Source organism: Numenius arquata, chromosome 6, assembly GCF_964106895.1.
Source record: "Numenius arquata chromosome 6, bNumArq3.hap1.1, whole genome shotgun sequence".
NCBI classification, from domain to species: domain Eukaryota; kingdom Metazoa; phylum Chordata; class Aves; order Charadriiformes; family Scolopacidae; genus Numenius; species Numenius arquata.
In genome coordinates, this window is record NC_133581.1 from 31,630,173 (window position 1) to 31,649,717 (window position 19,545).

The following is a 19,545-nucleotide window of genomic DNA, read 5'->3' on the forward strand; positions in this document are numbered from 1 at the left end:
AGTATTTTACAGGAGTTTGGTTTGCTGAGCCTAGCAAAAAGAGGAGGAAAATTACTAATTTGATCTTCAGCAGGCACAAGAACAAGACAATAATAATAAATAAGCCATGCCTTGAGGTTCGGATGAAAATCAGAAAGATTTCTAAATATTGGGTTCTAACAAAGCCTCCCAGTACAGGCAACTGGCACAAAGGCTTTGTGTGATTTTAAGATGGGAACTGTTCAGAAATAGACAACATAAAGTGGTTGTCTTTATTAAAGCATTTCCAACCCCAGAGAGCTCTCCGAAGTCCTCTGTTCTCAAGCTAGAAGTACGATTCTCAAGTCAGACAACCAAAAAGTAACCACACAAAACTACCACTGATAAAAATTGGAGTTTAAGTGCCAGGGCTGGCATCTCACAGGAACTGGGTGAGGGCAAGGGCTGAGCAAGAATCCAGTTCTCCCGGGAGCGCTGCCTACGCCCAAGGCGATGGAATCTTTCCTGGGAAACTCCTCCCTTTTTCTCTCAAGATAAGCAATATAAAACCAAGGCCTAAAAAATGCAAAATGTCAGCTGACCTTAACGTCTTTTGGGTATCGCCGTTATGTCCTGAATTTGATCTCGTGATTGCCATCTTGAAGGCTACGAAGTTAGCAGCAACACCCAAATGGGAAGTATGTAAGCAAAATCCAAACCACATCATCAGATCTGTTGCTTTTCACTCCCAGGACACAGGGAGTGTGTAGCTGCATTCTCTCCACCTTGAATTTTCCATTGGCCAACTGTAGGCCTCCAGAGATATTTAAGGAATAGTTAAGTCCCGGGCAACAGTGAATCCACAGGTAAAAATCAATGAGCCTGCCTGAATTTGGACCTGAAGTTATAACTCAAATTGGGTGTCCATGTAAAGGAAGAGGGATAAGACTAGAAGCACACACGTGGATACCCACCATTGCCACATCCGCGTAACCTACAAGCAAGATGTCCCCAAAACTACGTACATATGTACGTACCCGGGGTTCTGGGGCATGCACTCAACATCAGTGGCAATGCATGCTCTTTTTTTTTTTTTTTTCATTTTATTTTAAACTAAACACTTTTGAAGATTTTCTTTTAAAGGCACAAAAGCAGAACAAAATCCCCAAACAGTGGAAACGTACGTATCTGTTCGACTTTAATACATCCAAATTTGAGACGGTGAGACAGGTGGAACCAAGTCACGCTCACCTAACTTGCGTAATGCTAAAGTCATTGGGAGCATAGGCCAGAGAAAGGGAGCAGGATTTGGCATTAAAATTCCTCTATAATAACAGGAAAATATGCAAGAGCCCTGAGCAGTATTAACGGACGTTTCATAAACAAAACAAAATGCATTTTCAACCTTTCTGTGACCGTTCCTCTCCTGTCCCCATCCCTTGCCAGCTGCGGCAACCACACGGTCCGTAGTGTCTCCTTCCGTGTGCTTGTACTGCACTTCGAGTGATGGGACCCCAATCCCACTTCAGATCTCTAAGCATGAAAGTTGTTAAAGTTAATAAAACTTTCAGGATTTTAAAGCAGAAAGTATGCTAAGATTTAAAGCATTAATTAACTTTAATTAAGTTGCTTTATTAATGAATTAAATTATAGTACGTGATCAACAGCCTCAACAGAAGACTCCACAGCTGCTTTAAAAGGGAGCCACACACACACACTCTTGGAGGACATACCTACAAGGATTAGTATTCTTTAAAAGGTACAAGGTACAGATTGTCTGAGAAGGGATTACACAGGGACAACACGCTAGTCCCTTTGCCCTCCCCGCCCTGAATTTCATTCAAATAAAGCATATTAAGTGTAATGATATCATATCAACCTCTGAGTGGTCTGAAACCGCCAAGCTATTGGTAGGATTGCTGAGCAATGCTTTACATAGACATGAGGAACAACTACCTTTTCTACTGCGTATTTAAGTCAACTGTTTTGCTTTATAACAACTCAACGAACTTAAACTAAATCCCTTCATTTCCATGAAATGCCGGACAACTATGAAATGTATACCCGTAGTGTTGAAAAGAAATCCAATGCTTTCAAACAACACCATGACTTTTCAGTGGGGATAAAACTGAAGACGAAGAAAATGACCTTGTCTTTCCCTTTTTCTGGAGAGTCTGGCATTAATACAGGAAAGCATTCACTGCTTCCACCTTGGGATAACCTGTGAAGTATCACACAGCCAAAGAAAGAGTTCCAGGAATGCTGGGGCCTCGTTTCCAGTGGATTTGTTTCCTGTTGATTAACTTACATGGATTGCACCAGAGCTGTTGTGTGAGCTCATCTTTTCTTCAGCATGGGAGAAAAAAAGGTGCATTACAAGTGTTCTCCTCGAGAGAAAAGCTTTCCACTGGTGTTCTCCAAGGGAGTAAATTCTTGAGCACCTGGGCTCAACCTGCAGCTCAAACGGTTCAACCATCAACAAAAGCTTTTCCCATGATAAGGGCACACGTAAGACTCAAAACCCAGGCTTTCCTCTAGTAGGTATTGGTAGACTACTTTTGCCCTTCCCTCTCCAGCTCTTCCCACAATGAGCACCTAAAAACATAGGTGGAAATTAGATCAGCGCAGTCACATCACGGAATTTCAACTTAGCTTCCTTGGAATCTCTCTTCCTTTCTCAAATCCAACTGAAATGATCCAGCAGATTAAAAAATGCACTGGGTATTAATACACAGACATAGGAACATTGACAGAGAGAAACCTAAAGGCGGGTAGTGGACTGGAAATCTCAAGGAACTAATATGGAAATAATCGTACCCAAGCTTTACATTCCAGAGATTTTATCATGAGGAGAGACAACATTGATTTAAATACCATGTCTCCAGTGAGGCTTAAGTCCCAATGAGACCTAAGAGATGCTCTTCTTAAGCGGGGTCTTTGTAAAGACATTCTTGTTTCATAAGAAAGGGGAAAACAAAGTTTCAGATGGATTTGGAGGATTCATTAGCAAGGATTTCATAGCCTTAACATTACAGTTTAAATCAGGGTGGTTTGCAAACCTTGTCTTTCAGCTCTTCCAAGTACCGAGCCTGGTAAGACTCCATCATCCGAAAAACATAGCAGTTATGTAGTACCCTCCTCTACACCGAAACCGCTGCCATTTTCAAAACAACGTATGCAACCACAGTTAAAATATAAAATGTGTATATCATTAATTATGTAAGGTTACTTCTACAAAACAGCTGTGCATAATAACTAGGAAGGAAGGTAGTTGGCTTGATTTCCACGCTGTCCCAGCAAAGACCATTTGCAGTCTCTGAGTTTACAGCTACCTCCTGCACGCCCCCACGTCGCGCCACAGCCCGCTCGCACCCCTCCCCGTGAGCCAGCCCTGAAAAACCGTACGGTGTGAGATTAGCTCAGATGTGCACTCCTGAAACCAGAAAGCAGCAGATACCTTGCAAACAAGCCCAGCCAGAGGTAGATGAATATTATAATCCCCCTGTTAGCGATTCCCTGCTTCATTTGTTTTGCCTTTGTAGACACATGCCCCATATTTTCCCAATTATGTCGGCTACAGGCTTTCCACTGGTGTTACAACAGGAATTACAGACATCTTTGCATGGCATCTCCAACCGCTTGTTTTTACTTTTCTCCCTTTGAAGTGCCACTGATTATTTATGACCCATTCTGGGACTCAAAAGACTTTCCCTCCATAGAGGCCTCTACATGTAAACTGAAGTCTGTTCCTAGCAACAGATTATTATTACTCATGTGTTCAGTTGAGCCGACGTCATGAACAGAAACGGCAGATTTTTATCTTTGGTAAAGCAGTCCAAAGGAAGCAGAACTCCACAGTGCAGATGGACCGAAGACTCTCTTCCTTTTTGGTTATTAGCAAAGTTCTCAGTTTATTTTACATTCAGAAAGGAGCAGTAACATTCAGAACTGCAAGTCTCCAGCCTTGCAAAGTGCTGCTGAGCCGCCTTCCTTTGGTAAGCCGTTTTTCTGTAAGTCTGTCACAGCCCCCCCCAAAGGCAAATCGCTGGCATCCAAATCACGGTAATACGACCTAAAGAACTGTCACAGAAGATCCCTTACATGAAGTTGGTTTGAGGTTCTGCTTTTTACAGTATTTCCTTTTCCCCCTCACTTCCGATGTACTCACACCTCTGTTAAATCAGAGAAGTTCATACAGCGCTCAAGTTTGATGGTGATGCTTTCTCCTCAACATTTCACTTACAAGGGTTTCACCATTTTTTCACCCCCCAGTAACCGGGGTGGAGACGAAGGTCTGTTTAAAGCATGCATTTTCCAAGATCTTTACAGTAAAACACCCTCTTTTTTTAAGGTCCTACTCCAGACTGAAGTTCATCCCTCCCACATTTAAAATGCTTGCCAACATTGCTCTTATGGGCCATCTCAGATTGTATACGGGTCCACAGCAGGAATGGGATCACACAGCAAACAAACTGATCCCCTTCCCTTCAAAGCCAGATTCTCAGGTAGCAAAAATCGGGACAGCACCACTGACAGATCTACCTTGACTTCCCCCACTTGAGCTGATGACTTCTCCCTGTCTGGCAGAAAAGAAATACTTGTCATCATCCAGTAAGCAATAATGGCACATTCTCTGCACTTTCACGGAGGAAGAAAAGGGCTTCCATTAGGTTTCCATTACTTTGAAGGTGATAGGGGAAAGAGGCTGTAGCCTCCTGATCCTACCTAATACCCTACAGCAGTCAGACAGGTATCAGCCAGTCCTTTAATAAGTAGTATTAGAGCATGTGGCGTTAGAGAGACTCTGCATTGCCTGGAATAATGCCGAAACAAGTCTGGCCTTGGGTCTTCCTGAGCTGGAAGATGAAGGAATTGGAAAGGGAAAAGCTTGGAAAAAGCCGAACAACTCAGCTCAGAAAGAACCGAGCCCAGAGAGCATTAGATCTGCCAGAGACAGAGGTGGACACAGAGCTACACCCCAGTGCCACAGGAATAGCCTTGCCTCCTGTGAACTGACACACCGAAACCATATGCACAAGTAAGGACTCCTCCAAAGAAAAAGAGCTGCAAGACCAAGACATCTCTTATTAGTTTATTTACAGCAACGAGCAGCAGTACATTTTTGTTATCCAGGGACTTCCCAGTGATCTATTTATAATTTCTGAAAACGTGCCAGGACAAGCGCATGAGTGTACAAAAGCCACACCACTTTTAAGGCCAGCAAACATTGCTGGTTTGTCTTTGATTTACACATCAGTAACACTTCCTGTTACAGCAGCACAATGGACCTTCTCATTGCATTAATCAATTTAAAAACGTGGTTTGGAAAGTGTCTTTCTTGACCTTCTCTTTTTTTTTTGGAGGGTGTGGGGTGGGGGGTGGTAAATATATCAGTCATTCTGCTACAGTTACACAGTTTGAAAACTGCACTAACTCCACACTGTTGTTAACACACACACACACAGAGAGAGAGAAAACTACCTTTATTTCACAGAAGTCGAGCCGTGGAGGTTCACAATGCGTTTGTTTGCTCTCAGAATAAGAGCCTCTCTATCTCACGTTTATCTACTCCCAAGTGGAAATGCAGTGCCGGAGCATACTTGCTAAAGTTGGAGAAAACATTCAGTTTTCAACGCGTTTCCAAGTTTTCCCACACTGTTAATAAAAACAAGAACCACTCAAAACTCAAAACCACGGTTGTTGATGTAAAGAGGGAGAGCGATGAACGCCTGGATGCTCAGAAGGCTGATGCCATGTCCCTCCATCACCCCGGGGCACACTGCTTGCAGGAAGCCAAGAATCCTTTGGTGACTTCCCAGCTCCATCAAAGTCAAGGGTTTGGATGACAATTCAATCCCCAAAACACACAGTCCATAAGCACACCCCAGCCCAAATCTACCTGTGCAGTGCCCAGAAGCCTGCGATTACGTGCAAAAAGCCACGTGGTTTATACGGTGTGTCGCCACCAGGCCAGAATGGAAAAGCTTTTCCAAAGCCGGGGTCCTTGGCATGCCTCCCTGGCGACCGGCGCGTCAGCCGCACTGCAGCCCCAGGGCCGCTTCCCGCAGATAACGGGGCTGCGGGGAAGGATTGTCGTAAAAACAACACGAGAAACACGAGCTGGCTCAAGATCCGTGCCGTACCTGGGAAGCACATCCAGTGCATAAACACGACCTCTCTCTACCCACTCGGTTAACGAGGAAAGTAGGCACAAGCCCACAATTACTGCCACTTCACTCCTTTCTCCATTTTCACACGAAACCCACCCCTATCTGACCCCACTGCCCTGGCTACCTGGGCTCAGGCAAGGCTGGTAGCCAGGCACAGCCATGAGTAGAGACAGACCTAGGAGTCCTGGTGGACAATAGGATGACCATGAGCCAACAATGTGCCCTTGTGGCCAAGAAGGCCAATGGCATCCTGGGGTGCATCAGGAAGAGTGTGACCAGCAGGTGGAGGGAGGTCATCCTGCCCCTCTGCTCTGCCCTGGGGAGGCCCCATCTGGAGCACTGGGTCCAGTTCTGGGCTCCCCAGTTCAAGAAGGACAGGGAACTGCTGGAGAGGGTACAGCAGAGGGCTACAAAGATGATGAGGGGCCTGGAGCATCTCTCTTATGAGGCTGAGGGACTTGGGTCTTTTTAGTCTGGAGAAGAGAAGGCTGAGGGGGGATCCGATCAATGCTGATAAATACTTCAAGGGAGGGTGTCAAGAGGATGGGGCCGGTCTTTTTTCAGTGGTGCCCAGGGACAGGACAAGAGGAAATGGGCACAAACTTGAATATAAGAAGTTCCACCTAAACATGAGGAGGAACTTCTTTCCTTTGAGGGTGGCAGAGCCCTGGAAGAGGCTGCCCAGAGAGGTGGTGGAGTCTCCTTCTCTGGAGACATTCAAACCCACCTGGACACGTTCCTGTGCAACCTGTTCTGGGTGGACCTGCTTTGGCAGGGGGTTGGACAAGATGATCTCCAGAGGTCCCTTCCAACCCCACGTTATTTTGTAGCCGCGCTCTGCCTGGCCTCCATTCGGCAAGGGGAAGGGGCGCAGGGCGGCCGCAGCAGCCCCAGCGCCGCAGGGAGCAGACAGACCTCTGCCCTTTAGGCATGCAGTTCCCATCAGAGAAGCGAAGGGCTGTGCAGAGCTCATCATCCCCCTTCCTCTGCGCTTCCTGGCCTGGAGTGAGTTTGTACAATGGAGAAAGGAAGGGGGAGGGAGTCGCAGGCAATCAGAGAAAGCTCAACTCTCACGCCGGGGACTGCCTGATCACAACAAACCGGACAACGCTGCCTGCTTTAACCAAGCAAGAAGTATCGCAAGAAGTTATTTCTTTTATTTACAAGTGTTTCTCCCTTTCCCCTGGATTGCAATTTGGTTAGCGTTTTAATAGAGGCTCACAGCTCCTCATCAACACTGGAGCCACTTTACACGGTGTAAAAGGTATTTAAAATAGCAGTATATAATAACTACTTTGTATTAATGACATGGTATTAATGAGAATCAGGCTCCTAGTAATAGTCTGCCTTTGAAGGACTACAAACGTTTCCTTTCCACTGCTTTCCTAATTCCTTTTTTCCCCCCAAATAAAGGAAACAGTCAGATGGTTAACAAACAGATTATTCTGCTGAGTGAAGCTCGCCTCAGCAATAAAAAGGCCTGGAGTTTCTCAATTAAATCATAAAGCTGTTCTTGTTCAGAAAGATCTTCCTGAAGAGCAGGAATCTGCTCTTTCAGGAAATTAAGAAAAGGGAAAGGTAGGGACAGCAACAATCTGAAGGCAGGAGTTTTCACTAAAGCAGGGCTTGTTCTCACGTAGCAAAATCACTGGAAGCAGCAGTGCAATGTTTGCACAACAGACCTCCACAGACAGAGCCACTGATGGTGTCAGGGAAGGGGAGGAAAGTGAAACGCAGTGTGTGTTTGGGAGCCAAAAGAGAAAGGGCATGTCTCCCGCGAAACCTATCTGCTTTGGCAGTATTCCTGTAAACATCACGAACTTGTTTTGATCACTAAATATAGCAGAGAAAAGGAATCCACAGCAAGTAGCTCTCTCTGGCGGCGCTTGCTCTTTTACGCAGCGAGGAGGAGGACACAAAAGAGAGATTTGTCAAGTAAACGGCAAACTAAGCTTGCCAAAATTTGAAGGGCAAACTACGATTTTAACGACAGGTCCGAGCCCAGCAGCTGGGAATTCATCAGCTTCTCTCTCAAGCATGTCCAATTGAGACTAGAGCAATGCAAACCACTGCTCTTCCCGCAGCACACCTCCGCTCTGACCTGGAGGGGCCGCCTCTCCGAAGAGCCAGTTTTTCACGTCCGTATAATTCTTTCCACATGGAAAGCGCCTTTTGACGGTGTTGCCTCCCACGCTGACCGTGCGGGACCCTCCGCTGCAGAGCCTCTGCACTGCTCCGCAAAGTCAAGCACTGCTGTTCATGGCTTAAGACAAACAAAACGTCTCTCTTTTTGTTGTTTTCAAAGAATTAGTTACTTTAGGAGAAAAAAAAAAAAATCCACAAAACCTAAATCTCTGATTTACAGCATAGTTTCAAGCCTGTAGAGTAACTTTTTGTGTGCGGTGGAAACCAGGCCAAACACTGTTAGTCTTACCCTGAGAGGACCAAAGAGCCAACCGGCACATAGACAACCCAAGAGAAAGAACACAGTGCTATGCAGTAACCTGCTGGAATAAATTGTTCTCACTATGAAAATAAAACAACAACAACAAAATACAGTGGCAATTGTGAAGCCAAGGGCTTCAAACCAGAAATAGCCCAGACTAAAGGATGCCTCCCTTATTTCATGCATTCTCCTTCTGCACATGTAGGACAACAGTCTCCTCATCGACACCCAAATCAGAGCCGTCTGGGTTGCTTTTGGTAAGAATTTGGATTTCTTACCACAGAGCCAAGACAGGACGGATGCTCATGAGCCCTGTGCATCTCCCTTGCTGACAGGCAGCGATGTTACTAACACTGGAGTTACTCACAGGCAAGTTCAGTCAAGCCACAGGGAACGCGTGTTGGGTACACAGAGCAGCCGTACCATCCTCTCCCGGGGCCAGGCAGCCGCGGCAAGGACACGGCCAAGTGGGCCAGGTAAGCCACCAGCCCTGTCTGGGCACCCAAGCCCACCCAGGTGTGTTTCTGGACAGCTCGCAGAGACGCGTCACTCGGCATCACCCTCCAGGGGAAAACTCCAGCAGCGAGCTGGCGTGTGACCCCCCAAGGCAAGTCCTTGGAACAGGATATGCCTCAATTTCCTTACAATCCAGGCACTGGCTTTCAGTACAGTAAACTCCCGGACTGGCTTTTCTCAGAATCGTCGCAAGAAGGAACACGTTCAGAGACACCTCCAAGCTCTTCACCCGCAAACGGTACCTGTAAAGCCATTCCAACTCTACCCACAGCGCTCGTAAGGCACAACTACTCCGCAGGAACAGCGTTTGCTCACACCTACATTGCACAAGTATCTGCTTCCTTCCCCTCGGGAACCGCTGAGGTGCCCTGGCACACAAGTGGGAAGAAAATTCAGATATTTTTTTTTTCACTCCCTCGAAACAAAGCCAGCTCTGCTGTTACTTCCCTCTCACAACAACAAGCTCTGCTTTCCCCGTCCCAGGGGTATTTCATCACCAACATCCCACCCAGTTCTGCGTAAGAAACAACACTGCAAACAATCTACCAGACACGGTTGGGTGGTTTGTTTTTTGTTTTTTTGTGGTTTTTTTTTCTTTCTGTAAAGAAACCTAACAAGCAACCTTAAACCTGTCAGTCCACTGACTATGAAACTGCTTGTTACAGTCCAGGCGGTTGATGGAGCAGGATGACAATACCAGGAAATACCTGGAATTGATCTCCAACATTTATTTTCAGAGACTGGCATGTCTCCCAGCCCTTATTTAATAGTTTGCTCTTTCCCTGCTCTCCCCACTTCTCCGGTGGGGGGGTTCTCTCCGCTATCAAAACTGTAATTGGTTTCACCTCTTGGATTTCACCCACAGACTCCTTAAAGCAGAACTCCAGGAATCAAATCCGGGCTCACACAACACGTTCTTTCTGTTTCACTGCTATCATATTCTTTCTCACGTATCAAAAAAGACAGGAGAATGCTCTGGTATTCGTCTGAAATCAGAACCGCACGGGGTCTATTTCACACTCGGTACCTGCCTGTACTTCCCGTCTCTGCTACACAAGCTAATTCCTTCAACGAATTCCCCCCCAGGACGCTTCGCTCTTTCTGCTGTAAATACCACACATGAGGAATTTTAGCCTTAACCTACCCAGTTTACCTGTGCAGATAAGTCAGGCTTTTTTCCACAAAAGCTACTGATTATTTTTTTTTTTTCCATGCCACTAACTAACACGGCAGCAGCGACGCTTCAGAGCGGACCAGGTCACAGCTCCCTGCGCAGCTCCAAAGTTCCCCGAGCTTTGCGTTTAGGGTATGCGCTGCAGGTTTTACCTCTGTCAGCTTAACGACCTTCCCCACAACACCTGAACACCCTGCACAATCACACACGCTGCCGGAGGCCACTGCCAGCCTGAAGAGAAGCACATCCCCTCCTTCAAGGTTTAGCCATTTGCTGCAGATTCACAGAGTCACAGAATGATATGGGGTTGGAAGGGACCTCTGGAGATCATCATTGTCCAACCTCCCCCTGCCAAAGCAGGTCCACCCAGAGCAGGTTGCACAGAAACGTGTCCAGGTGGGTTTGAATGTCTCCAGAGAAGGAGACTCCACCACCTCCCTGGGCAGCCTCTTCCAGGGCTCTGCCACCCTCACAGGAAAGAAGTTCCTCCTCATATTTAGGTGGAACTTCTTACATTCAAGTTTGTGCCCATTTCCTCTTGTCCTGTCCCTGGGCACCACTGAAAAAAGACCAGCCCCGTCCTCTTGACACCCTCCCTTGAAGTATTTATAAGCATTGATCAGATCCCCCCTCAGCCTTCTCTAGGCTGAAAAGCCCCAAGTCCCTCAGTCTTTCCTCTTAAGAGAGATGCTCCAGGCCCCTCATCACCTTTGTAGCCCTCTGCTGTACCCTCAGATTGAGAGGGCACGTACAATCACCCACACCAGCCCAGTGCAAACACCGTAATTCAACCATGTGCCTGAAGTGCAGATTTTCGGAAGAGAAAGGGCAGGGAAAGGAGAATGAGTAACAGCCTGTATCATTTTGCAAAAAAGCTTTCACAAAAAGGAAATGAGTACCTACCGGGTGCCGTCCACCCCCGAGCGCCAGGCAGGCGGTCTCGGCCCCAGGAGAGCAGCAGATCGCAGGGCAGCTATGAGGAGCACAGCCAGGGGAAGGAACACACCGCTGAGAGCCTGCAGTCGTCCTCATTGCTTCCACCTCTGCCACTAACCTGATGTGCGACCTTGAAAAAGCCACTCTGCAAATCCCCTCGGGTTCTTATTTATAGCAGAAGATTGGCTGGCGCTGTGGGTCCAGGCTGAAGCCTTTCTGAATCCAGTGACTGACCAGAGAAGGAGGAGGAGGAGGAGGAGGAGGAAGGCTTTCAACTGGACATTGCTATCTGCTCTCTAATCTTGGGTAAAGCCCTCCAGGCACGCTGCCTTCCAGCGTGCAACCTACACGGACGCCGAGTCTGGCCGAAAAGAGGCCACCAGGAGCCCTCCTAGAATCTCTGCTGAGATGTGGGACACTTTGGCTGAGATTCAGGTCTCCTGACGCTAACCAGCTACAAGGGAGATGCCTCCACGCGCGTTCATTGTTTGAACTCTGCGGAAACAACGGAGAGAAACGGGCACTTCTAGGGCAGTTTGTCCAATGTATTTTTAGAAGTCCAATTCAGTGAGGATGAATCATGGCCCAAAAGTATTTCCTCCTCTTTAGCGACTATGAAAGGAGTCCGGACAACTGTCTCTCACGCAGATAGTTACGTTGCAGTTTGGCAAGATGAATCTCACCCTTTAAAGTTGGGGGGAAGGAAGCAAGCCAAAGAAGTACCCTCCTCATTTCACACTTCAGTGAGAAAGAGTGTTGCCACCAGAGACACAGTGGGCAAGTGCTGCGTGCTTCCCTCCTGCATAAACTTCTTGTGACTAGACAGTATGCAGCCACCTTCACTGAGAGGACTTGGTCTTGCTAGAATCATAGAATTGCCTAGGTTGGAAGGGACCTTTAAGATCATCCAGTCCAACCATCAACCTAACTCTGATAAAAAAAAAACCACAAACCAAAAGAAAACCATACAAAAAAAAAAAAAAACCACATCACTAAACTGTGTCACTAAGCACCATGTCAACCCATCTTTTGAACACCTCCAGGGATGGCAACTCAGCCACTTCCCTGGGCAGCCTAGTCCAATGTGCAATAATCCTTTCCGTGCAAAAATTTTTCCTAATATCCAACCTGAACCTCCCCTGGGGCAACTTGAGGCCATTTCCTCTTGTCCCATCGCCTGTTCCTTGGGAGAAGAGACCGACCCCCCTGTGGCTACACCCCCCTTTCAGGGAGTTGTAGAGAGCGAGAAGGTCTCCCCTCAGCCTCCTCTTCTCCAGGCTGAACACCCCCAGCTCCCTCAGCCTCTCCTCATAAGACTTGTTCTCCAGACCCCTCACCAGCTCCATTGCCCTTCTCTGGACACGCTCCAGCACCTCAAGGTCTTTTTTGTGGTGAGGGGCCCAAAACGGGACACAGCACTCGAGGTGGGGCCTCATCAGTGCCCAGTACAGGAGGACAATCACCTCCCGAGTCCTACTCACCATGCTGTTCCTGATCCAGGCCAGGATGCTGGTGGCCTTCTTGGCCACCCGGGCACACTGCTGGCTCATGTTCAGCCCACAGTCGACCAACACCCCCAGGTCCTTTTCCGCCAGGCAGCTCCAGCCACTCTGCCCCAAGCCTCCAATGAGCCCTCAGCTCATTGATCCAGCCTGTCCAGATCCCTCTGCAAAGCCTTTCTACCCTCCAGCAGGTTAGAAGAGCTTCAGTAAGTTACTGAACTTGAAGCTCTCCTCATATATGCCTACTCCCAAAGCTCCACATTGCTCACTACACAAGAGCCTCCAAGGAGCAGGACACACTGCTTGTGGGGGGCAGCTTTCGTTTCTTTCCCTGCATCATTTAGGTGGTTATTAACAACAACAAAAAAAAACGCAATCCAACACGAAACAGAAGTCTCGGTAATCCATTTCTGAAGTGTCTTTGCAACCACTCCATGGCCAGCTGGACACAGGCTGTTTGCCACAGACCAACAAGGCATCCTCAGCAGCACATTCATTCCCCTACCTTGCCCGTTCACTCCATCATTCACAAACTTCTTGTCTTTCTTCTGGCAACCAACAGGCCAAAAGATTCAGCAAAGCGAAACCTTTTCCTGTAGAACCCACATTTCTGCCTCCTCCCCATACTTCCATAAAAGTAACTACAAGTGCTTTGTTTTCCATCTTAATTGTCATTTCCTTTGATAGAACTTGCAGCCTGAGTCTTAAAGCTCAAATAACTAATACCATTCTTTCCCCTTCTTCCCCATCCCTGGCCACAAACAGTACTGCTTGCATCAGGGTCAGCAACTCCTTAAAAAACCTCTCGAGCTAATCTGCGTGGCTGCATTGTGAAGGCAGTTATCAGCAGGCTGCAGGGAGGTTAGAAAGCAAACACGCTTCCCTACGAGAGACCAGAGACCAAAGTTAAGCCCAGAGTCAAAGCTCTGCCTCATTTCCCCTCCTGGGAGGAGGTAACAGCCTGTTCACCAGCCCCTTTCCCCAGCGCAGCTCTCTGCTCCCTTCCCGTGTGCTCAGCTGAGCTAAACGGGTTTTCCCCACTCCCTCTTCTCTCCCTGTCCTGGTCCTTTAGCATCTCCCCAGAAGCAGCTTGCTCCATCTCCTGCTGTGAACACCGATGTAGGTGATCTATAGAGGCTGTCTTCTTCATATCCTCACCAACGCTGGGACTTGTGTGTGACCCATGAAGGTCACAGGAAGCTGGCTGGTATTCAGAGACACTGTTTAGCCTCCCCATCTCCACTCTGCAATCCCCTCCCAGACAAGGTGCTCCAGACATTGGGGGTCTTTCCCCTCTCAACATTATCTGAATCACAAAATCACATGGGGTTGGAAGGGACCTCTGGAGATCATCTAGTCCAACCACCTGCAAGAGCAGGTCCACCCAGAGCAGGTTGCACAGGAACGTGTCCAGGTGGGTTTGGAATGTCTCCAGAGAAGGAGACTCCACCCCCTCCCTGGGCAGCCCCTTCCAGGGCTCTGCCACCCTCACAGGAAAGAAGTTCCTCCTCATGTTTAGGTGGAACTTCTTACATTCAAGTTTGTGCCCATTTCCTCTTGTCCTGTCAAGTCAGGACATTTCCTCTTGTCCTGTTTCCTCTTGTCTTGTCCGTCTGAAGCCAAAATATGTTCAACCTTCACAGTGACTACTTGCTGCTGACATCCTTCATGCTCCACAGGACACAAGTCAGCCCAGGAAATGCAGGCAGTCAAATCCTACAGGGTAACAGAGGCTATATTTTTTTGATTCATAGTCCAGTAAGTATAATCTCCTGCTCCTCCCGGGGAGCTGCACGTCAGCACGGGAGGGAGTGGGGTGAAATAGCCTGTCCCTCTGCACGGACATACCGCTTGTACTCCCAGACATATATTTACACTCCAGACCAATTCAGCTGCATCAGCTGAAGTAAAAAAATCTCTCCCAGACCCCTGATCCCAGTCTTGATACCCTCCACAGAGCACACCCGTCAAAAATCAGATCAGCCTCATCTCCCAGCAGCTATGTGGCTACCTCTGTCTCCGTTACAGGAGTCCTCCACCGAGGAATGAAACTCCGGCAAAGAAAGATTAGGCGAGAGGCGTATGAAATGTCACCTTCCCTTTAATCACAGCTTATGGATCCAGTCCCAAAGCGTTACTCATACGGTGCTCCACACTCCACATGTATAATCCCGCTGCCTAATCCAACTACTTGTTCAAACAGGCACGTCGCTAGGAGTAGCTCCTTGCCACCACTGCCTACGTTTCCAGCGTTCCTCCGAAACCACGTCCTCTCCCACATCTAAAAGCCCCGTGACAGTTCAAAATAAACCGCGGGAAAGCTAGGGCAGGTGTGGTGGCACACAGGGCTCGTTCCTTCCATGTGAGAAATGGCACAACCCATTGCAACCTGAGAAGTGATCTCCCACACTGCCAGATGATGATGGGGAAACACCTCAGTTGTGGTAAGCGACAGATAAGCATCTCTCTGCACATACATAGAAAATGCATCTCAGCTGGTAAACTTCCATAACCAGAACTTATTGTGCCCTAGGGAAGAAAAGAAATGGGGTAAATGGGCTGAAAGGCACATCTCTGTGCTAGGAAGAGTTTGGATGGTCTCTTTGCGTCTCTCCATACAAACCCGGCCATTGAGAGTCCAGATGGAAAATGGAGCCACAGTTGCTTAAGAAAACGGCGCTGCTAACAGATGTCAGGAGATGATTCACGGAGTAAGGGCATATCCCTGCACTACAGATAAACCGAAATGAATGAAGCTCTTTATACCTGATCCTCCAAGCTGCGCTTCTTCATGCCCTCTTTGGGATTTTTTAATTCATTAGTATGTTCAAACGGCGAGGAAACCGAGCAGAGCTAAATTCACTGTTTATAGAATTAATTACTGGTAAAGGCATTTTACAACACTTACAATGAACGCAGTAAAAGGGCTAAACTGTGACCCATTTTTCCCCCCCGAAACAAGGCATTTTTCTCCTGAAACAAGAAGCAACTTTGCCCAGAAAAAAACCTACCAGAAGAAATAACATAAAATGCACGGTTAAAAACGGCAAAGGAATGAATAGTACCAATTTTTTTGCTTTTGTTACTTTCCCTTGTACCATAAAATTTAAAATTAACAACTAGGGAGATAAAGCATTTTCAACCCATTAGATCATTAGCCAGTAACGCATGCCCCTTCTTGAATTACTTCATTGTGTCTATGCTTAAAATCTCCGCCTGACAAATAAAGAAGAAACAGCCAGCACACTACGGGACTGGCCCAGTGCTACTGATGCTGACGAAGTTCTCGTTTATTTTAATGAGCTTTTGATCAGATTTTACTGGAGGAAAAAAAGTTCCTTTGCCCCTCTTAAACCGTCACGCTCAATTCTTAACACAGTGGATTAACGGCACTTAAAATACAGTTTCCTGAGGTTGTTTGTAAAGAAGTGTTTAAATAAAAGGAACTTTGATATATGCTTTTAGAGATAACTAGAGTAAAAAGGCAATTATCATTCATTACCCTTCATTATGGAGGGGGGGAAGAACAAACACCGTGTATACGCTTCTGAACACATGTTTGTGCAGTGTCTTGCACAAGGGGGGGTCCCCAAACATCGCGACGGTACACATCAGTCCAGGGCGATACGTCCACGACGGTCACCGCTGATCTTTCATCACCCCTCCAAACCCCCGTGTGCCACTGCCCATCTCTCTCTGCCCCAACTCATCCCCATCGCCCTTGCTGCCAGGAGCCAGGCCCTCCTCTCCCCTGCCACCGCACGTCACCCTGTCCCCTCCCGCTATAACAGGCCTTTTGCTGCCTTAGAAATCAATTATTTAGGCTGCCCTGATTTCAGCGCGAGGTGGCCGCGTGTGCGCCTGTGGGGTGGAGGATACTGTTATTGCGGGCAGCGTTAACAGCTGCCACCGTTCTCCTCCTCGGAGCTATAAAGTCACCCCAGAAGTGGCGGAAGGCGGTGACTCAGCTAACCGGGCACCAGGGGCCATGCGTGTTCCTTCCACAGGTATTGCGTTTCAAGAAGTATAAACAGCCGTGCCCGCCAAGCTACAGTTTTGTTAGCTCGGCCAACAGCAGCAATAACTAGCCAAGACCCTGCACGTGGCACTCACACCTTTGTCTGCCTGCTCCGTGACGGGAGATCGTCCCGAAAACCACGCGGGAGGAAAGAAGAGAGAACGACGGCCAGAGCGGGGAGAGGAGGGACGGGACGCAAGGTCCTCTGAACGAGGGAAGCAGAGGCTTCTCTGTGAGGAACACAGTCAGGAAGACAGTCACCGACCCCACAAAGGTTGTGAGAAACCCTCAAACAAACTCGCTCAAAGTTTTTTCTCCGTACGTTTTGAATAACCCAAGGAGCACGCACCTGCTCTACCTCCCAATTCCTCCAGCACCTGGCGGTTAAAAAGAGAAGAAAGAAAAACGACCCCGTTTTGGGGAGGGGGGACAGGGAGAGGACTAGGGTGAAAGCTTCCCCTCAAAATCCAGGTGTGACCTGCACCTGACACGAAGCCAGCACCAAGTTACAGGCCCCCCCACGAGCCACATCCAACGGGCTTCAGTAACACCCATCCAGAGTAACTGCTCCGAGGGGAAACAGGAGGCTGAAGATGGGAGGGGAAGAGAAAAGGAGCCCAGGTACAGCGGGAAGAAGGAAAAGCACGATCCCTCGGCGGGCAACGTTTCACCCGGGGCAGCGGCATCCACCATCCACCCGGCACCGCCAACGCAGCGCCCGGGGGAAAAAAGCCCGTGCCGCCTGCAAGCCCTGGCAGAAGAGTAGTTACTCCTTTTCCCCGAGAACTTCGCCTGAGTTTAAGTACCGGCTTCCAAAACCCGCAGCCCGAGAGATAACGCCTTCAGGGGTGACAAACCCAAGGCACCCGCCCAAGGAGCGGAGTTGCGGGGAAGCGCCGTTTACCTGCACGTCCCGTCCCGTCCCGTCCCCGCACCCTTCTCCCTGGGTGCTCCCTTCTCCCCTCAAACCAAACTCTCCCGCCCGGACATCGCTGCGGGGAGGGCAGCGCCCGGCGGCGGGAGGTCCCGCAGCACCCGGCTCCCGCCGCGCCCCCCCCCCCCCAGCCCCGCCGGGTGAACTCCCGCCGCTGACCCCGCACTTGTGTTTTTCCCCCTTTCCCCGGCAAAACGGCTGGGAGAAGGGCGGGGGGGGGGGGGGGGAACCCGCTCCGGCAGCGGGGTTTCTCCGCGCCCCCCCCCCAACTCCGTGCAGCCGCGTCCCGCCGAAGGTGAAGCCGGCACCGAGGGAACAAAGGCGGCGGCGGCGGCGGGGAACAAAGAGCGGCAGGTACCGCGGAGGGGGAGCGGGGCCGGGCGGGGCGGTGGCGGCGGTACCGGCGGGCAGGGGCCGGCTCCGGTAGAGCCGCCGTTTCCCCGCACAGAGGGGGCAGCCCGGGCCGGGCCGCCCCGCAACTTCCCGCGGGCGGCTCCCGGCGGGGCAGACTCACCGCGGGCGCACTCCCGGCATCGGCGGCGGCGGCGAGGGCGGGCGGAAGGAGGAGGAGGAGGAGGAGGAGGAGGGAGGGACCGGCCGCTCCCCGCCCCGGCCGTTCCCGGGCGGGAAGGCGGCGCGGTCGCGGCCCCCGCAGCCCGGCCCGGCCGCCGCTCCGCCTCCCCCCGCCGGCCGCCGGGAGGGGCCTCCGTGCCCTGCCGCCCACGCGTGCGGTGTTTGTCCCGGGCAGGGCGTTTGCCGTCGCTTTGCAGCCTCCCACCCGGGGCCGGCGGTCCCCTGGCGGAACCCCCCCCGGTTTGGTGGGATCACCCGGCCGGAGCGAGGGGACGGTCCCCAGCTCCCTCCCACCCGGCTCCTGCCATCCCCAGGCTTCGCTTTCCTGCTTGGGCTCTCCCGGTGCTTTCCCTCCCAGCGCTAAGCGGGACAATGCTGCTCGTTCCAGCCCCCGGGAGCAGGCGGGGAAGGCCAGCAGCGCTGCGGGTGTCCCCGTGCTTTGGGGTGAAGGGTTGGGCTGGAAGTTAGGAAGAAAGCTCGTCCAGCGATAAGAACCGTTTTCTGGGCTGGAGAGATTTGAGGTCCCAGGCGATAAAAAGAAATAAAATACTTCCGTGTCGTCACAAATCTGCAGCACCCTCAAATCAAATCTGGAAGATCAGAAATCATAGAATCACAGAATGGTTCGGGTTGGAAGGGACCTTAAAGATCATCCAGTTCCAACCCCCCCGCCACGGGCAGGGACACCTCCACTAGAGCAGGTTGCTCAAAGCCCCATCCAGCCTGGCCTTCAACACTTCCAGGGATGGGGCATCCACAGCTTCCCTGGGCAACCTGTTCCAGTGCCTCACCACCCTCACAGTAAAGAATTTCTTTCTGGTATCTAATCTAAATCTCCCCTCTTCCAATTTAAAACCATTACCCCTCATCCTATTGCTACAATCCCTGACAAAGAGTCCCTCTCCGGCTCTCCTGTAGGCTCCCTTCAGGTACTGGAAGGCTGCTATGAGGTCTCCCCGGAGCCTTCTCTTCTCCAGGCTGAACAACCCCAGCTCTCTCAGCCTGTCTTCACAGGAGAGGTGCTCCATCCCTCTGAGCATCTTCATGGCCCTCCGCTGGACCTGTTCCAACAGGTCCATGTCCTTCCTGTGTTGAGGACTCCAAAGCTGGACACAGTATTCCAGGTCGGGTCTCACAAGCGCAGAGTAGAGGGGTAGAATCACCTCCCTTGACCTGCTGGCCACACTTCTCTTGATGCAGCCCAGGATGCAGTTGGCTTTCTGGGCTGCCAGTGCACATTGCCGGCTCATGTTGAGCTTCTCATCCACAAGCACTCCCAAGTCCTTCTCCTCAGGGCTGCTGGAGCAGCCCTGGAGAT

At 49.9% G+C, this 19,545-nt stretch overlaps 1 protein-coding gene across 1 annotated transcript in view; it reads right to left on the reverse strand.

Annotated features, from left to right (window-relative positions):
* Window positions 1-11,699, reverse strand: part of SYNE2 (spectrin repeat containing nuclear envelope protein 2) — a 197,690-nt gene extending 185,991 nt beyond the window's left edge. Inside the window, exon 1 of the mRNA XM_074149900.1 lies at window positions 11,168-11,699. The gene's annotated coding sequence lies outside the window, so the exon portion shown is untranslated. The remainder of the gene's footprint in view (window positions 1-11,167) is intronic.
* Between the last annotated feature and the right edge of the window lie 7,846 nt (window positions 11,700-19,545).